The sequence below is a fragment of the Triticum urartu genome, chromosome 3 (genome assembly GCF_003073215.2).
Source record: "Triticum urartu cultivar G1812 chromosome 3, Tu2.1, whole genome shotgun sequence".
Classification (NCBI taxonomy): Eukaryota; Viridiplantae; Streptophyta; class Magnoliopsida; order Poales; family Poaceae; genus Triticum; species Triticum urartu.
Window position 1 is genome coordinate 59,388,481 of NC_053024.1, and position 15,328 is coordinate 59,403,808.

At 49.4% G+C, this 15,328-nt stretch overlaps 1 long non-coding RNA gene across 1 annotated transcript; it reads right to left on the reverse strand.

Annotated features, from left to right (window-relative positions):
• Nucleotides 1-14,441: 14,441 nt before the first annotated feature.
• LOC125547944 lies at nucleotides 14,442-15,126 on the reverse strand. The gene is made up of 2 exons (XR_007300846.1): nucleotides 15,074-15,126; nucleotides 14,442-14,585 (listed from the first exon to the last, which is right to left on the reverse strand). It is a non-coding gene; the product is annotated as an uncharacterized LOC125547944 (long non-coding RNA).
• Nucleotides 15,127-15,328: the final 202 nt, after the last annotated feature.

Consider the following 15,328-nt stretch of genomic DNA (forward strand, 5'->3'; position numbering starts at 1 on the left):
TGGCCGCATTAACAAACCTCATGACCCGCTTTTGCGCGGGTGAGGAGAGCTGGCTAGCTAGATGCAGCACTAGCGATCCCAACACATCTGAAGTTAGAGATGGAAAAGGGAAATCACGGTGCAACAGCAATAACAAACGCTGGAATAAAGAAGACAGCACGAAGGGCACGGCAGTAAACACTGGATTCAAAGTCTCTCGGCCAGGCCAAAAGCCGCCCCCTAAAGGCGCCAGGGATGAACTGTCCAGCCTCAACAAAATTCTGGACCAAGTATGTCAGATCCATAGTACCCCTGGCGAACCTGCCAATCATACCCACAGAGAATGTTGGGTCTTCAAGCAGTCCGGCAAGCTCAACGCCGTACACAAGGGGGAGGATACACCAAGTGAAGACGAGGACGAACCTCCCAAGCGAGACACGGGGGAACAAAAGAAATTTCCACCCGAAGTCAAAACATTAAACATGTTACACGTGATCAAGGGAAAAAGCAATGCGGCACTCCCAGAAAAATATACCCAAGCGCCTATCACCGCGAAGTCCTGCCACTGGTCATCTCAACCGATCATTTTCGACCATCGCGATTACTCAGCAAGTATCCGACACGCAGGATGGGCCGCCCTGGTGTTAAACCCAGTAATTGGCGGATATCACTTCACACAAGTATTGATGGACGGCGGCAGCAGCCTAAACCTAATATATCAGGATACAATCCATGGGATGGGGTTAGACCCAACACAAATTCGCCATAGTAACACTACCTTTAAAGGAGTAACGCCAGGCCCAGGGGCTCATTGCACGGGCTCCCTCCTATTACAAGTCATATTCGGCTCCCCCGATAACTTCCGTCACGAGCATTTAACTTTCCACATCGCTCCGTTCCAAAGTGGCTATCAAGCACTGCTCGGACGCGAAGCTTTCGCTCGCTTTAATGCAATACCACACTATGCCTCCCTTACACTCAAGATGCCCGGTCCATGAGGCATGATTTCAGTGCACGGAAGTATCAAGCGATCTCTGCGCGCCGAAGAGAGTGAGGCTGCCTTGGCAGCCGCACACTAAAGGCGCCCGGACCAACGAAAGCATCCAATAGGTCGTCAAGACCTCAGACACAACTAATCGAGTCCGGCGCCACTACTTATACTGCATAAACGGTCACACCCCTATTTTTCAATACAAGGGGCTCCACGCACGCACACAAGTGGCAATTTCTCCTCCTCTTGAATTACACATGGTTTCTTTAGAAAAACTATCTTTTTGCACGATCACCTTTTCACCCAAATTCCTCTCTTTTACAGACGATCATCGTGCTACACCCGTCCAGGATACAACACAACGGAGACACAGACGCAGACGTGCAGCAGGGACCCGCCCCAAGGATTCTTTTTAGATTAAGACCCTGCGTAAACCTTTTTTACTGTCTCTTGTTGATACATATCCACCGTTGAGAAGGATGCTGACGTCTTGGCATGTGGCCACGCCAGAACAATGCATGTACCTGGACACAAGGGGCTTCTTTCAAAGGCCATTTTAGGCCCGATTTATACCACAAAGACCGAATACCTTAGGGAGTGTTCGGCGGCGCGAGTTTGGCCCTATATGCATCAGCTCCGAATCATTGTCTTTGGTCAAATGCTGGGTTTGCCCGACTCCTGTGTTTTGGTGCCTTACGTTCTGCTTTATCGGCTAAGGTAGCACCAGGAGAACTACTGCGATTGTGCCCTGGTTCATCCGGACGAGCACCTCAGTAGAGAAAGCCGAAAACCGACTGTCATGATATAGCGTGAGACTGGTCAACCACTCGACGACCTATGGGAATGTTAGAATTCCCCCGCCTTAACGAAGGGCCGTTTCCCGGCCAAGCATGTACGCACCCCGGGATCGGGAGAGTGCGGAGCCACCAGGGGCTATCTAGTAGCCCCACTGTCAAACTCCTATGGCTAAGTGAAAGTGTTAAAGCATTATAGTCCGGTTGCCTCGCTGGCTCGCTATCACCTCCTTTATAGGACCAAGACGTTGGGTTAAGTGTGAACGCGTGTATTTGCGAACACCCCCGCATTATATGCGTGGGGGTTGAAGTCGACGACTGCAATCTTTCAGGTTATATACATGTATACATAAACGGCTGCCCAGGAGGCATCATATTACTTTGAGGCAAAAGTATAAAAGTAGCCTTATTTATAAAAGCATTTCGCTTACAATGAGATTACATATCACTCAAACATAATAGTTTTTGAGCACTGGGTCTCTATGAAACGAGCACCCTCAAGAACTTCCTCAAAGTAGTGCTCAGCAGCCCTTCGACCTATGGCCGAATCCCGCGCTGCAACAGTGGTAGCATCCATCTCCGCCCAGTGTGCTTTAACACGGGAAAAGGCCATTTGTGCGCCTTCTATACACGCCGACCTCTTCATCGCATTAATGCACGGCACCACGTCAAGGAACTACTGCACCAAGCCAAAGTAGCTGTTCGGTTTTAGCCTTTCCGGCCATAGCTGATCCACAACAGACCTCATGGCGAGTCCGGACAACCTATTCAGTTTGGCCCATTTGGCTAGTTGGTCAGACAATGAAAGTGGACGCTCGGGAGAATGGAATTGTGTCCAAAATAGCTGGTCCACTTCACGGTCCGTCTGACCCTTGAAGTACTTGGTCGCATCAGCAGTGCTCGCCGCCAAATCCATATACGCATCCTCCGAACTCCACAGTCGATCCAGAGGGTCATACCGTGGATCTCCGAACTTCCTTTGCAACATAAAAGGTTTCCCACCTAAAATATCCCCGGCTTCCCGCAGCTCCTCCTTCTTTGCTCTCATAGCAGAGCGGAGGTCTTTTCACGTCGCAGCAGCCTTCTCAAGGTCCGATGCCTTCGCCTGGTTTTCCTTTTCAAGAAACCGGCAACGGTCGACGGCGGCTTTTAATTCTATGGCCATATTGGCCATCTTATCTCGGCTCTCGCCATGCGCGGCCTTCTCGGCTCGCAACTCTTCGGCCACCTTCAAAGTAGCCACATTATCCAATTTCGCTTGTTCCTTGGCTCGGGCAAGTTCCGCCCGCAAGGCTTCAACAGTGGCAACTCCATCTGCAGTCATAACATGTTAAACATACTGGCTTCATGCTGCTCTCACTATGCGGCGTTTACCAGATAATAACACTTACCCTATGCCTCGTCAAGCCTTTTGTTAACAAGCTCGATGTCGGCGTCTGCCGCATCCAATTGCCGTCTTAAATGGGCAAACTCGCTAGTCCGGCTAGCCACCGGAGCTTCCATCACCTGCTCATAGAGGCAGTATGGTTACTACCTGGGATTATGATCCTCTGATCATCGTTGTTCCCAACGACAACCAGAGTCTCAGGGGCTACTATCTACACAGGGCACACTTAGCATGTGCAGGGTTATCATACATTATTTTACGTACCTCAAAACCTATCAGTAGACTCATAAAAGCTTTATGCAATCCGCTTTTGGCGGACAAGATTCTCTCCATCACCGTATTCATCAGCACACGGTGTTCATCTGAGATGGCCGCTCGCCCCACCAACTTCCTCAGAACATCCGACCGCACACTAGACGGTGCCGGACTCGTTTGTTTGCTCTCTTCGGGAGCCGGATACTGGGAACTTCGGGGGTCGACGGGATTATCTTCTGGCCTCGCCGGACTCGGAGAGGCCCTCCGCGACGACACTTCAGGGTCGCCCGCTTCTGGAGCGGAGGAGTCCGGAGGAGGCGTTTCGCTCTCCATCATCTTTGGAAGAAGATCCCCCAAAGACGAGCTCATTTGAGAGGGGCTAAGGCCCGAACTTGAAAGATACATGCAGTGGTTATCTTCTCAGAAGAAAATACGACATATCTGTACTATTAAGGTATTCTGGGTCACTTACGACTCGTGGGAGAATTGATCCCCCCGCGGACTTTGTGCGTCAACCGCACCCCCCGGGGTAGGACCCTCTGTGGGAGACTTCTTCTCCCGTTTGGAAGCTTCGGCTTCCGAATCCCCAGATGCAATCCTTTTCCTCTTCTGGTCGTCTTCCTTCATGGAGACGCTCGCTCCCTCGGCTAGAGCGGCCAGCGTTTGGGGCCCGCGACCGCCCGCATTTTCCTTCAAGGGCTCCGGGCAAGGTGCGGTCTGGATCATCTTTCTCAATATCGGATTTTCCAAACCCTCAGGGAGGGGGGCCGAGCACCGAATCAACTTCGCCTTCGTTAGCCAGTCCTGGTCAAAAAGCAAACTCTCAGAAATAACTTCGCATTAAAGGAGAGGTAGTACGCTCGGTCGGAAGATGCCTTACCTGTTCGGTGGCACGGTTGCTACTCAGGCCCACGTCCTCGGTAATTTCCGGACACTCCACTTGAGGTCCGAAGAACAACTTGTACATCTCCTCGTGCGTCAGGCCGAGGAAATTTCGAATGGCGCGCGGTCCCTCGGGATTGAACTCCCACAAGCGAAGAGGCCGGCGTTTGCAAGGCTGGACTTGACGAACCAACATAACTTGTGTTACCGCGACCAAACTAAAATCTCCATTAAAGAGATCTTGAATGCGGCTTTGCAGTATAGGCACGTCCTTGGCCGAACCCCAGCTCAATCCTCTGCTAATCCATGACATCAGTTGTGGAGGAGGGCCCGGGCGGAAAACGGGGGCGGCCGCCCACTTGGCACTTCTAGGAGCCGTGATGTAGAACCACTCCTGTTGCCACAATTCAGACACCTCTGGAATGGAACCTTTGGGCCATGCAGCTCCCGTCATCTTGCGTATTGAGTCACCTCCACACGCCGCATGTTGCCCCTCGATCATCTTTGGCTTTACTTCAAAAGTCTTGAGCCATAGGCCAAAGTGAGGGGTAACCCGGAGGAAGGCCTCGCACACAACAATAAACGTCGTGATATGAAGAAAGGAGTCCGGAGCTAGATCATGGAAATCTAGCCCGTAGTAAAACATCAAACCCCTGACAAAAGGATCCAATGCAAGGCCTAGACCTCGGAGGAAGTGGTAGACGAACACGACGCTCTCGTTGGGTTCGGGGGAGGGGACGGCCTGCCCCCGGGGAGGCAGCCGATGCAGAATCTCGGCGGTCAGATATCTGGCCTCCCTCAACTTTTTGACGTCTTCTTCCGTAACATAGGAAGGCACCCATTGGCCTTGAAGGCTAGATCCGGACATGACTGAAGGTTCGGAGCTCCCGACCTGAACTTTGGGCGTTTGAGCTTGAGGTGGGGGAAAGATTTGATTGAGCACGGGAGGGAAAAATAAAAAGCCTTGTCCCTTTATAAAGAGGTGAACATTAAGTTTCCTCTCCGTGTCCGTTTGGACTTGCCTATAATCTAGGAGTCCTAGAAACGGTTGGGTTACCCACGCCCGTATTGATGAGAATCCCGGAATAAGGGGACACGATCTCTGCATTGACAAGACGTGCCAAGGAAACCGCCTCGCATGACGCGCTGAGGTGGGATAATGAAACGACTCAGATAAAAGCTTGGCCGTGGTGTGTCGCACTACGGAATACGTCAGCAGATTAGATTTGTGTAAATATTATTCTCTCTATGGCAATATGTGGAAAACTTATTTTGCAGAGTCGGACACTATCTTTGTGTTTAAAATCTTCTATAAAGTACTTGGAGGAGGAATCCGCCTTGCAATGCCAAAGACAATCTGCGCGCCGGACTCGTCGTCATTGAAGCCTGGTTCAGGGGCTACCGAGGGAGTCCTGGATTAGGGGGTGTTCGGATAGCCGAACTATACCTTCAGCCAGACTCCTGGACTATGAAGATACAAGATTGAAGACTCCGTCCTGTGTCCGGAGGGGACTTTCCTTGGCGTGGAAGGCAAGCTTGGTGATACGGATGTTCAGATCTCCTACCATTGTAACTGACTCTATGTAACCCTAACCCTCTTCGGTGTCTATATAAACCGGAGGGTTTTAGTCCATAGGACAACATACACATCAACAATCATACCATATGCTAGCTTCTAGGGTTTAGCCTCTCTGATCTCGTGGTAGATCTACTCTTGTACTACCCATATCATCAATATTAATCAAGCAGGACGTAGGGTTTTACCTCCATCGAGAGGGCCCGAACCTGGGTAAAACTTCGTGTCCCTTGCCTCCTGTTACCATCCGGCCTAGACGCACAGTTCGGAACCCCCTACCCGAGATCCGCCGGTTTTGACACCGACAACGACCCTCTCTGACGGAGCTCTGGAATAGGCCCCAAGATGGGATCTCGTGGATACAGAAAGTTGCGGCGGTGGAATTAGGTTTTTGGCTCCTGTTCTGATCGTTTGGAGGTACGTAGGTATATATAGGAGGAAGGAGTACGTCGGTGGAGCTCCGAGGGGCCCACGAGGCAGGGAGCACGCCCTAGGGGGGGCACCCTCGTGACCGCCTCTCTGATGCCTTGGCGTAGGGTCCAAGTCTCCTGGATCATGTTCGGTGAGAAAATCACGTTCCCGAAGGTTTCATTCCGTTTGGACTCCATTTGATATTCCGTTTCTTCGAAACACTTAAATAGGCAAAAAACAACAATTCTGGGCTGGGCCTCCGGTTAATAGGTTAGTCCCAAAAATAATATAAAAGTGGAAAATAAATCCCAATATAGTCCAAAACAGTAGATAATATAGCAAGGAGCAATCAAAATTATAGATACGTTGGAGACGTATCGGATTGTCATCTGCAAGAGAGAAAAAACCCAGGTGAAAGTCTACATGCGGATAATTGGTTATTCTTAATATACCATTGAAATTCAATCTAAGGTCAAACCGAACTATAGTCCTTTTTACATGCGGGAAGCCCCTAGCGCCGCCTATGGCGGTATATCCATCGACCAAATCTCGGTTTTATCTGAACTGTTACAGTGAGGGGTGCGCCGGACTTGTCTAGCCGTGTCCGCAGTCTTGACGACCGATCCATTATTTCGGTTGGAGGGGTCGTTCAGTGTTCGGCTGTGAAAGTCCCTGTACACTCCTCTGCATGTAAGGAATGCTCTGAGTGTCCGCTAACTATGATGATGCCACGTGGACCGGGCATCTTAAGCTTAAGATAAGCGTAATGCGGTATTATATTAAAACGAGCGAAGGCTGTTCTTCCGAGTAGTGCTTCATAGCCGCTTCGGAATGGAGCGATGTTGAAGGGTAATTCTTCGCTTCGGAAGTTGTCGGGAGAACTGAATACAACCTCTAGTACTATAGATCCCGTGCAGCAGGCCTCTGGGCCTGGTACTACTCCTTTAAAGGTAGTATTGCTTTGGCTGATTCTTGTTGGGTCTATCCCCATTTTGCGAACTGTGTCTTGATATATCAAATTAAGACTACTGTCGCCGTCCATAAGGACTCGGGTGAGATGGTATCCGTCAATTATTGGGTCTAGTACCAAGGCAGCCGATCCTCCGTGCCGGATACTAGTCGGGTGATCCCTGCAATCAAAAGTGATTGGGCAGGCCGACCAAGGGTTGAATTTGGGGGTAACGGGCTCTATGGTGCATACGTCTCAGAGCGCGCGTGTGCTCCTCCTCTTCGTTACGTGAATCATGTTCACTATTTTGACTTCTGGTGGGAATTTTTTCTGTCCCCCAGTGTTTTGTTCGTCAGGCTCATCCTCGTCTTCACTTGGTGTCTCCCTCCCTTTGTGCTCGACGTTTAGCTTGCCGGCTTGCTTAAAGACCCAGCATTCTCTGTTGGTGTGATTTGCAGGTTTATCGGTGGTGCCGTGAATCTGACATAATCTGTCCAGGATCTTGTTTAGGCTGGACCGTCCATCTCTGCTGCCTTTGAATGGCTTTTTTTGTTGACCGGGTCGAGAGCCCCTGAATCCGGCGTTTACCGTCGTGTTGTCTGGGCTGTCTTCGTTGCTTCGACGCTTGCTTTTGTTGTGTTGTGGTTTTCCATTGCCATCCCTGACTTCGGATGTGCTTGGGTCGCTGGTGCCGCTGTTGGCCAGCCAGCTATCCTCGCCCGCACAAAAGCGGGTCATAAGGCTTGTTAGGGCTGCCATTGTCCGTGGTTTTTCCTGGCCGAGGCGTCTGGCAAGCCATTCATCCCGGACACTATGTTTGAAAGCCTCTAAGGCTTCTGTGTCCGTGCAATCGACAATTTGATTGTTCTTAGTGAGGAATCTATTCCAAAGCTTTTGGGCTGACTCTCCGGGTTGTTGAATGATGTGACTTAAATCGTCTGCATCCGGAGGTCGGACATAGGTCCCTTGAAAATTAGCCCTGAAAGCGTCCCCGAGCTCTTGCCAACTTCCAATTGAGTTTTCGGGGAGGCTTTTCAACCAGTGCCTAGCTGGTCCTTTCAACTTTAAGGGCAAGTATTTGAGGGTGTGGAGATCATCTCCACGAGCCATGTGGATGTGAAGGATAAAGTCCTCAATCCAGACCCCAGGGTCTCTTGTTCCGTAGTATGACTCTATGTTCACGGGTTTGAATCCTTCTAGGAATTCATGATCCAGTACCTCGTCGGTGAAGCATAGGGGGTGCGTGACACCCCTGTATTTGGGTGTGTCTGACGGTTGTAGTGTTCGGTTTTGATTCTGAACTATTATTCTGTCAGTATAGTCATTTGGGCGGCGATGATTCTGCGCCGGAATGCGCTTCCTAGGTCCGTAAATGGACCTGGTCAAACCGGCTTTTTTGTGTAGGTCCTCACGTAGGTCGTGTGCTGACTTGTGTACGTCATCGTTAGCCACCCTGTCGCGACCACGGGGTGGCCGGTCAGGTTGATCGGACATTTTATTTTCCGGCTCAGTGGGCTCTAAGGCCTCGTCGTCGAATTCAGGCAATAACTTGCGCATTGGATAGCTTTTTGTGTGGCGATTACTGTCGGTGTCAAAACCGGCGGATCTCAGGTAGGGGGTCCCGAACTGTGCGTCGAAGGCGGATGGTAACAGGAGGCAGGGGACATGATGTTTACCCAGGTTCGGGCCCTCTTGATGGAGGTAATACCCTATGTCCTGCTTGATCGATCTTGATGATATGAGTATTACAGGAGTTGGTCTACCACGAGATCGTAGAGGCTAAACCCTATAAGCTAGCCTATGGTATGATTGTATGTTGTCCTACGGACTAAACCCTTCGGTTTATATGGACATCGGAGGGGGCTAGGGTTACACAGAGTCGGTTACAAGGGAGGAGATCTACATATCCGTATTGCCAAGCTTGCCTTCCACACCAAGGAAAGTCCCATCCGGACACGGGACGGAGTCTTCAATCTTGTATCTTCATAGTCCAACAGTCTGGCCAAAGGATATAGTCCGGCTGTCCGGAGACCCCCTAATCCAGGACTCCCTCAGTAGCCCCTGAACCAGGCTTCAATGACGATGAGTCCGGCGCGCAGATTTGTCTTCGGCATTGCAAGGCGGGTTCTTCCTCCAAATATTCCATAGAAGATCTTGAACACGAGGATAGTGCCCGGATCTGCAAAATAAGCTCCGCATACCACCGTAGAGAGAATAATATTTCCACAAATCTAATCTGCTGACACATTTAGCAACATGACATTATGCCATGACCCGGTCTTTATTTGAACCGTTTTTCTCAACCAACACTGCACATATCGCGAGGCGGTTTTCTTGGCACGTCTTGTCAAAGTAGAGATCGTGTCCCCCTTATTACGGGATTCTCATCAATACGGACATGGGTAACCCAATCGTGCCCGTTGGTGTGACTCCTTGATTTTTGGCAAGTCCCAAACGGCCACGAGGAGGACGCTTGATATTCACCCTCTTTATAAAGAGGCCAAGGCTTGTCCTTTTTTCCCTCTCGTGCTCAATCGAATCCTTCCCCCACCTCAAGTTCCAACACCCAAGGCCCAGGTCAGGCGCTTCGGACCTTCAGCCATGTCCGGGTCCAACCTTCAAGGTCGGTGGATGCCTTCCTCTGTCACAGAGGAAGACATCAAGAAGCTAAGAGAGGCCAGGTATTTGACCGGCGAAATCTGGCACAGGCTGCCTGCTCGAGGGCAGGTCATTCCCACTCCCAAACCCGGCGAGAGCGTTGTATTCATCTCTCACTTCCTCCGAGGGCTAGGCCTCGCTCTGGATCCCTTTGTTAGGGGGCTCATGTTTTATTATGGGTTGGATTTCCATTACCTGGCCCCGGATTCCCTCCTTCTCATCTCGTCGTTCATCGTCGTATGTGAGGCCTTCCTCCGCATTACCCCACACTTCGGCCTGTGGCTCAAGACTTTCAATGTGAAGCCGAAGATGATCGAGGGGCGACACGCTGAGTGCGGAGGTGCCATGATAAGCAAAAATGTTGATGTTCCATGGTTAGAGGGTTCCTTCTTAGAGGTGTCCGGTTTATGGCAATGGGAGTGGTTTTACATCACAGCTCCTCGAAGTGCCAAGTGGGTAGTCGCCCCTGCCTTTCGCTCGGGGCCCCCACCACAAGTGACATCATGGATCAATAAGGGGCTGAACTGGGGGCCAGTAAATGATGTGCCGATATTGCAGAGTCACATCTGAGATCTCCTCGAGAGAGATGTCAGCCTGGTCTCGGTAATGCAAGTCATGCTAGTTCGTCGGGTCCCGCCTTACGAACGTCGACCCCTCCGTATGTGGGAGTTCAACCCGGAAGGACCGCGAATTATTCAGCACTTCCTCGGCATGACGCTCGAAGAGATGTACAAATTGTTCTTCGGACCACGAATAAAGTGTCCGGACACCACCGAGGATGCGGGTCTGAGCTGTAATCGCCCAGATATCTAAGTAAGTAATCTCGTGACCGAACACACTTTCTTTTTATTTATCATAACATCATTCTAAAAATCGCTCTTTGACCAGGACTGGGTAACAAAGGCGAAGATGATCAGGTGTTCGCCCCCCTTCCCGAAGGTTCAGCAAATCCAGTATTAGCCAGAACGCTCGAGCCGGCGCCTTATCAGGCGCCCTCAGGGGAAGATAAAGGGGAGAATAAAGAGGCTAAAAGCGGGCCTCGCTCATTATTTATCCAAATCGGGGGAGTTAGCGCCTCCGCGAAGGAGGATAACCAGGGAGAAGAATCTAAAATTCCCTCTCCCCAAGGGAGGAAGAGGACCACCTCTGAAGACCCGGAAACAAAGGTTTCCAAACGGGGGAAGAAATCTTCGCCAGAGGGTCCTGCCTCGGAGGGTACTCTTGCCACACAGTGTCCGCAAGGGGATCAGCCCTCTACCAAGCGGTAAGTAAACAAAATGTACTTAATAGTAAAAATATCCTACATTACTTCTGAAGATAATAACCAAAGCATATATCTTGCAGTTCGGATCGTAGCCCTTCTCGACAGAGTTCGTCTTCAGGGGATCTTCTTCCGGAGATGATGGAGAGCGAAACACCTCCCCCTGCCACCCCGCCTCATGAGGCGGGCGACCCTGAAGTGTCATCGCGGAGGGTTTCTCCTGATCCGCCAAGGCCAAAGGGCAATCCTTTGGCCACCCGAAGTCCTCAATATTCGGCTCCTAAAGAGAGCAACAGAAAGAGTCCGGAACTATACAGTGTGCGGTCGGACGCACTGAAGGATCTTCTGGAGCAAGCGGGCATCTCAGAAGCGCATCGTACGCTAATGGTTATGGTGATTGAAAGGATTTCATCCGCCGAAAGCGGGTTGCACAAAGCTTTTATGAGTCTGCTGAAAGGGTTTGAGGTACGTGAAATAGTGTATGTTTTTTACAGTACCGCACACGTTTGGTGTGCCCTATGCCGATAGTAGTCCCTGAGACTCTGGTTGCCATCGAGAACGGCGGCAAACAGAGGATCATAGTCGCAGTCAATAATCAGGCTGCCGTCATGTGCAGGTGGCTGAAGGTCCGGTGGCTGGCCGGACTGATGAGTTTGCCGAGTTGAAGCGGCAATTTGATGCGGCAGATGCCAACATCGTGCTTGTCAACAAGCGGCTCGACGAGGCAGATGGTATGTGATTTCTCCGGTGATCAACACATAGTAAGAGGAGCATGATGCCAGTATCTTTAATATGTTTTGACTGTAGATGGAGCTGCCGCCATGGAGATCCTTCGGGCGGAACTTGCCCGAGCCAAGGAACAAGCCAGGAATAGTAATGCGGCCGCTCTGAAGGCGGTCGAAGAGCTGAGGGCCGAAAAGGCCGCGCATTGCCAAAGCAAGGAAAGAATAGTTAAGATGGCCGTTGAGTTGAAAGATGCCGCTGACCGTTACCAGCTTCTTGAAAAAGAAAGCCGAGCGAAGGCAACGGACCTGGAGAAGGCCATGGTAGCAGCCAAGGAAGCCCGCTCCAAAATCAGAGCGGCGAAGGAGGAGCTGTGTCAAGCTGGAGATATCGCGGCTGGGAAGCTCTTTTTGTTGACCAAGTTCGGAGATCCGAAGTATGCCCCTCTTGATCAACTATGGAGTTCTGCAGACACCTACATGGATTTGGCAGCAAGTGCTGCTGATACGGCCGAGTACTTCAAGGATCAAAAAGATCGTGAAGTGGAAAAGCTGTTCTGGTCACAGTTCCATGCTCTAGTGTGTCCGCTGCTGTTGAATGAGCGAATGGCCGAGTGGACCGAGCTCCATAGGTTGTCCGGACTTGCCATGAGGTCTGTTGTGGATCATCTGTGCCCGGAAGGGCCAAGGCCGAATAGTTACTTTATTTTAGTGCAACAATTCCTTGGTGCTGTGCCGCACATCAACGCTATGAAGAGGTCGGTGTGCATAGAGGGTGCACGGATGGCACTTGCCCGTGTCAAGACATACTGGGCAGAGATGGAGGCCACCACTATTGCGACACAGGGTTCGGCCGTGGGCCGAGTAGCTGTCGAGCACTACTTTGCAGAAGTCCTTGAAGGCGCTCGTTCGATAGAGGCTCAGTGCTCAAAGAATATTATGTTCTAGTGACATGTATTCCCATTGTAAAAACAATGATTTATTGAATTATAAAGGCTATGTTTAGACTTTTGCCTGAAAGTATTATGATGCCTCCTGTGCGGCCGTTTATGTATATATGTATATAACCTGAAATATTGCAGTCGTCGGCTTCAGCCCCCACGCATATAATGCAGGGGTGTTCGCAAAAAATGCATATTCACACTTGATCCAACGTCTTGATCCATGAAGGAGGTGGTCGCGCAGCAAAAGAGGCAATCGGACTATATTGCTTTAACACTTTCACTTAGCATAGGAGTTTGATGGTGGGACTACTATATAGCCCCTGGTACTTCTGCGCTCGTCCGAATACAGGGCGCGTACGTACATGACCAGGAAACGGCCCTTCGTTAATGTGGAGGAATCCCGAAGATTCCGCTAAGTCATCGAGTGGTTGACCAGTCTCGCGCTTTATCATGACAGTCAGTTTTTGGCTTTCTCTACTGAGGTGCTCATCCGGATGAACCAGGGCACAATCGCAGTAGTTCTCCCGGTGCTGCCTTAGCCGATAGAGCGGAACGTAAGGTAGAAAAATACGGGAGCCGGGCAAACCCAACATTTGAACAAAGACATGATTCAGAGCTGATGCATATAAGGCCAAACTCGCGACGTCGAACACTCCCTAAGGTATTCGGTCTTTATAACATATGCCGGGCTGAACAATGCCCTTAATAATAAACCCCGAGTGTCCAGGTACGTGCAATATCCTGACGTGGCCACATGCCAATAACGTTAGCATCCTTCTCAGTTGTATTGAGTATCCGGAGGATGTGAACAACAAGAGACAGTAAAAAAGGTTTACGTAGGGTCTTAATCTGAAAAGAAACCTTTGAGCGGGTCCCTGCTGCACGTCTGCGCCTGTGTCTCCGTTGTGCCGTGTCCTGGACGGGTGTAGCACGATTGTCATCTGTAAAAGAGAAGAACTTAGGTGAAAGTTGTCGTGCCAGAAAATTGGTTATTATCAATAAACCATTAAAATTCAAGACAAGTCAAGTTGAGCTGAACTAGCCCTGATTACACGCGGGAAGCCCGTGGTACCGTCTATGAGGGTTTAACCATCAAACCAATCTCATGTATATGTAGTGATGCGCCGGACTCGTCTAACCGTGTCCGTGGTCTTGATGACCTGTCATTTATTCTGGTTGGTGAGGCCGTCTAGTGCTCGGCTGTTAAAGCCGCCGCACATTCTTCCGCGCGTAGAGAACGCTCAATATTTCCACTAACTGTGATGGTGCCACATGCACCGGGCATCTTAAGCTTGCACTACTAGGAAAAGGCCTACTAGTGGTGCACCAGTTTTGCCTACTAAAGGCGCACTACTGGTGCGCCACTAGTACCACGCCACTAGTATTATATACTAATGGCGCACCACAGGTGCGCCATTAGTATACTAGATACTAATGGCGCACCATGTGGTGCGCCATTAGTATACCATTCGGTGCTACACTGGTATTCCCTCCAGGTGCGCCACTAATAACCTTATAGGTGCGCCACTAGTAATAAAGGAAGGTGCGCCACTTGTAATGTATTTGGAAAACAAAGAAAATCTAAATTTATAGAAAACAACCTATAAGGAAAAATAATTTAAAAACAAAAAATGAAATAGAATCATAATTTTTATTATAGTAAGAATATTACAATGTCTTTACAAGTATCCAATAAAAGGAAAATTGCAAGGAAATAAAAGAAAATCCTAAAACTAATCTTCTAGTAATCTTTTCTTCTTTTTCTTCACTTTATCCCTGCAAAATGTAACAAAATAAACGGAAACACAAACAAACTATTCATAACATGTCAATACTGTCATTTTTTATGCAGAACTAGATATGAGCATATATTTCCAGAATAACATGGTGTGAATATTGTATGAGTAAGATTATAATGGAAATGAATTTTGATAGGAGCCCACTTTCGATGAGTATTTATGTGACAGTGCTAAATAATCAGGGCATTTACCTTTTGATAATATTATTATACTATACTACGAGTATACTACTCCACTTGGATTTTTTAGATGAGCAGATCTGAGATAGACATTTGTTCAAGTGGCTATAGGTAGGCTTGAAGAATTCTCATCGGTTCAAGTGGCTACAGGTAGTCGCACAACTGGAATATAGACTACTAGTACTATTTGAAAAGAAAACAAGAGTAAATCTGAACATACTAGTCAGATCCGATCACATCAAGCTAGAAAGAAAATTCATTAGGAAACAGATGGCCGGCGACTTACTTCCAGACATTGAGGATCTCATTGTGCCCGGCGAAGATGCTGCGGAGCGCGTCATGGACGGACTGCTCACAGCGATAGCTGCCGCAGATGAACTCATTGTCTTGCAGGTAGTCCAGCAGCCAGGAATTAAAGATAGGAGGGCTAGAACTGAAAGAACTAACATCTTAGAAATCAACAGGAGATAATTCATATATGCAAAATACATATGAAGTGGTCTTCACCAAATTTGTTGAAACATGAATGAAATGTTTTAGC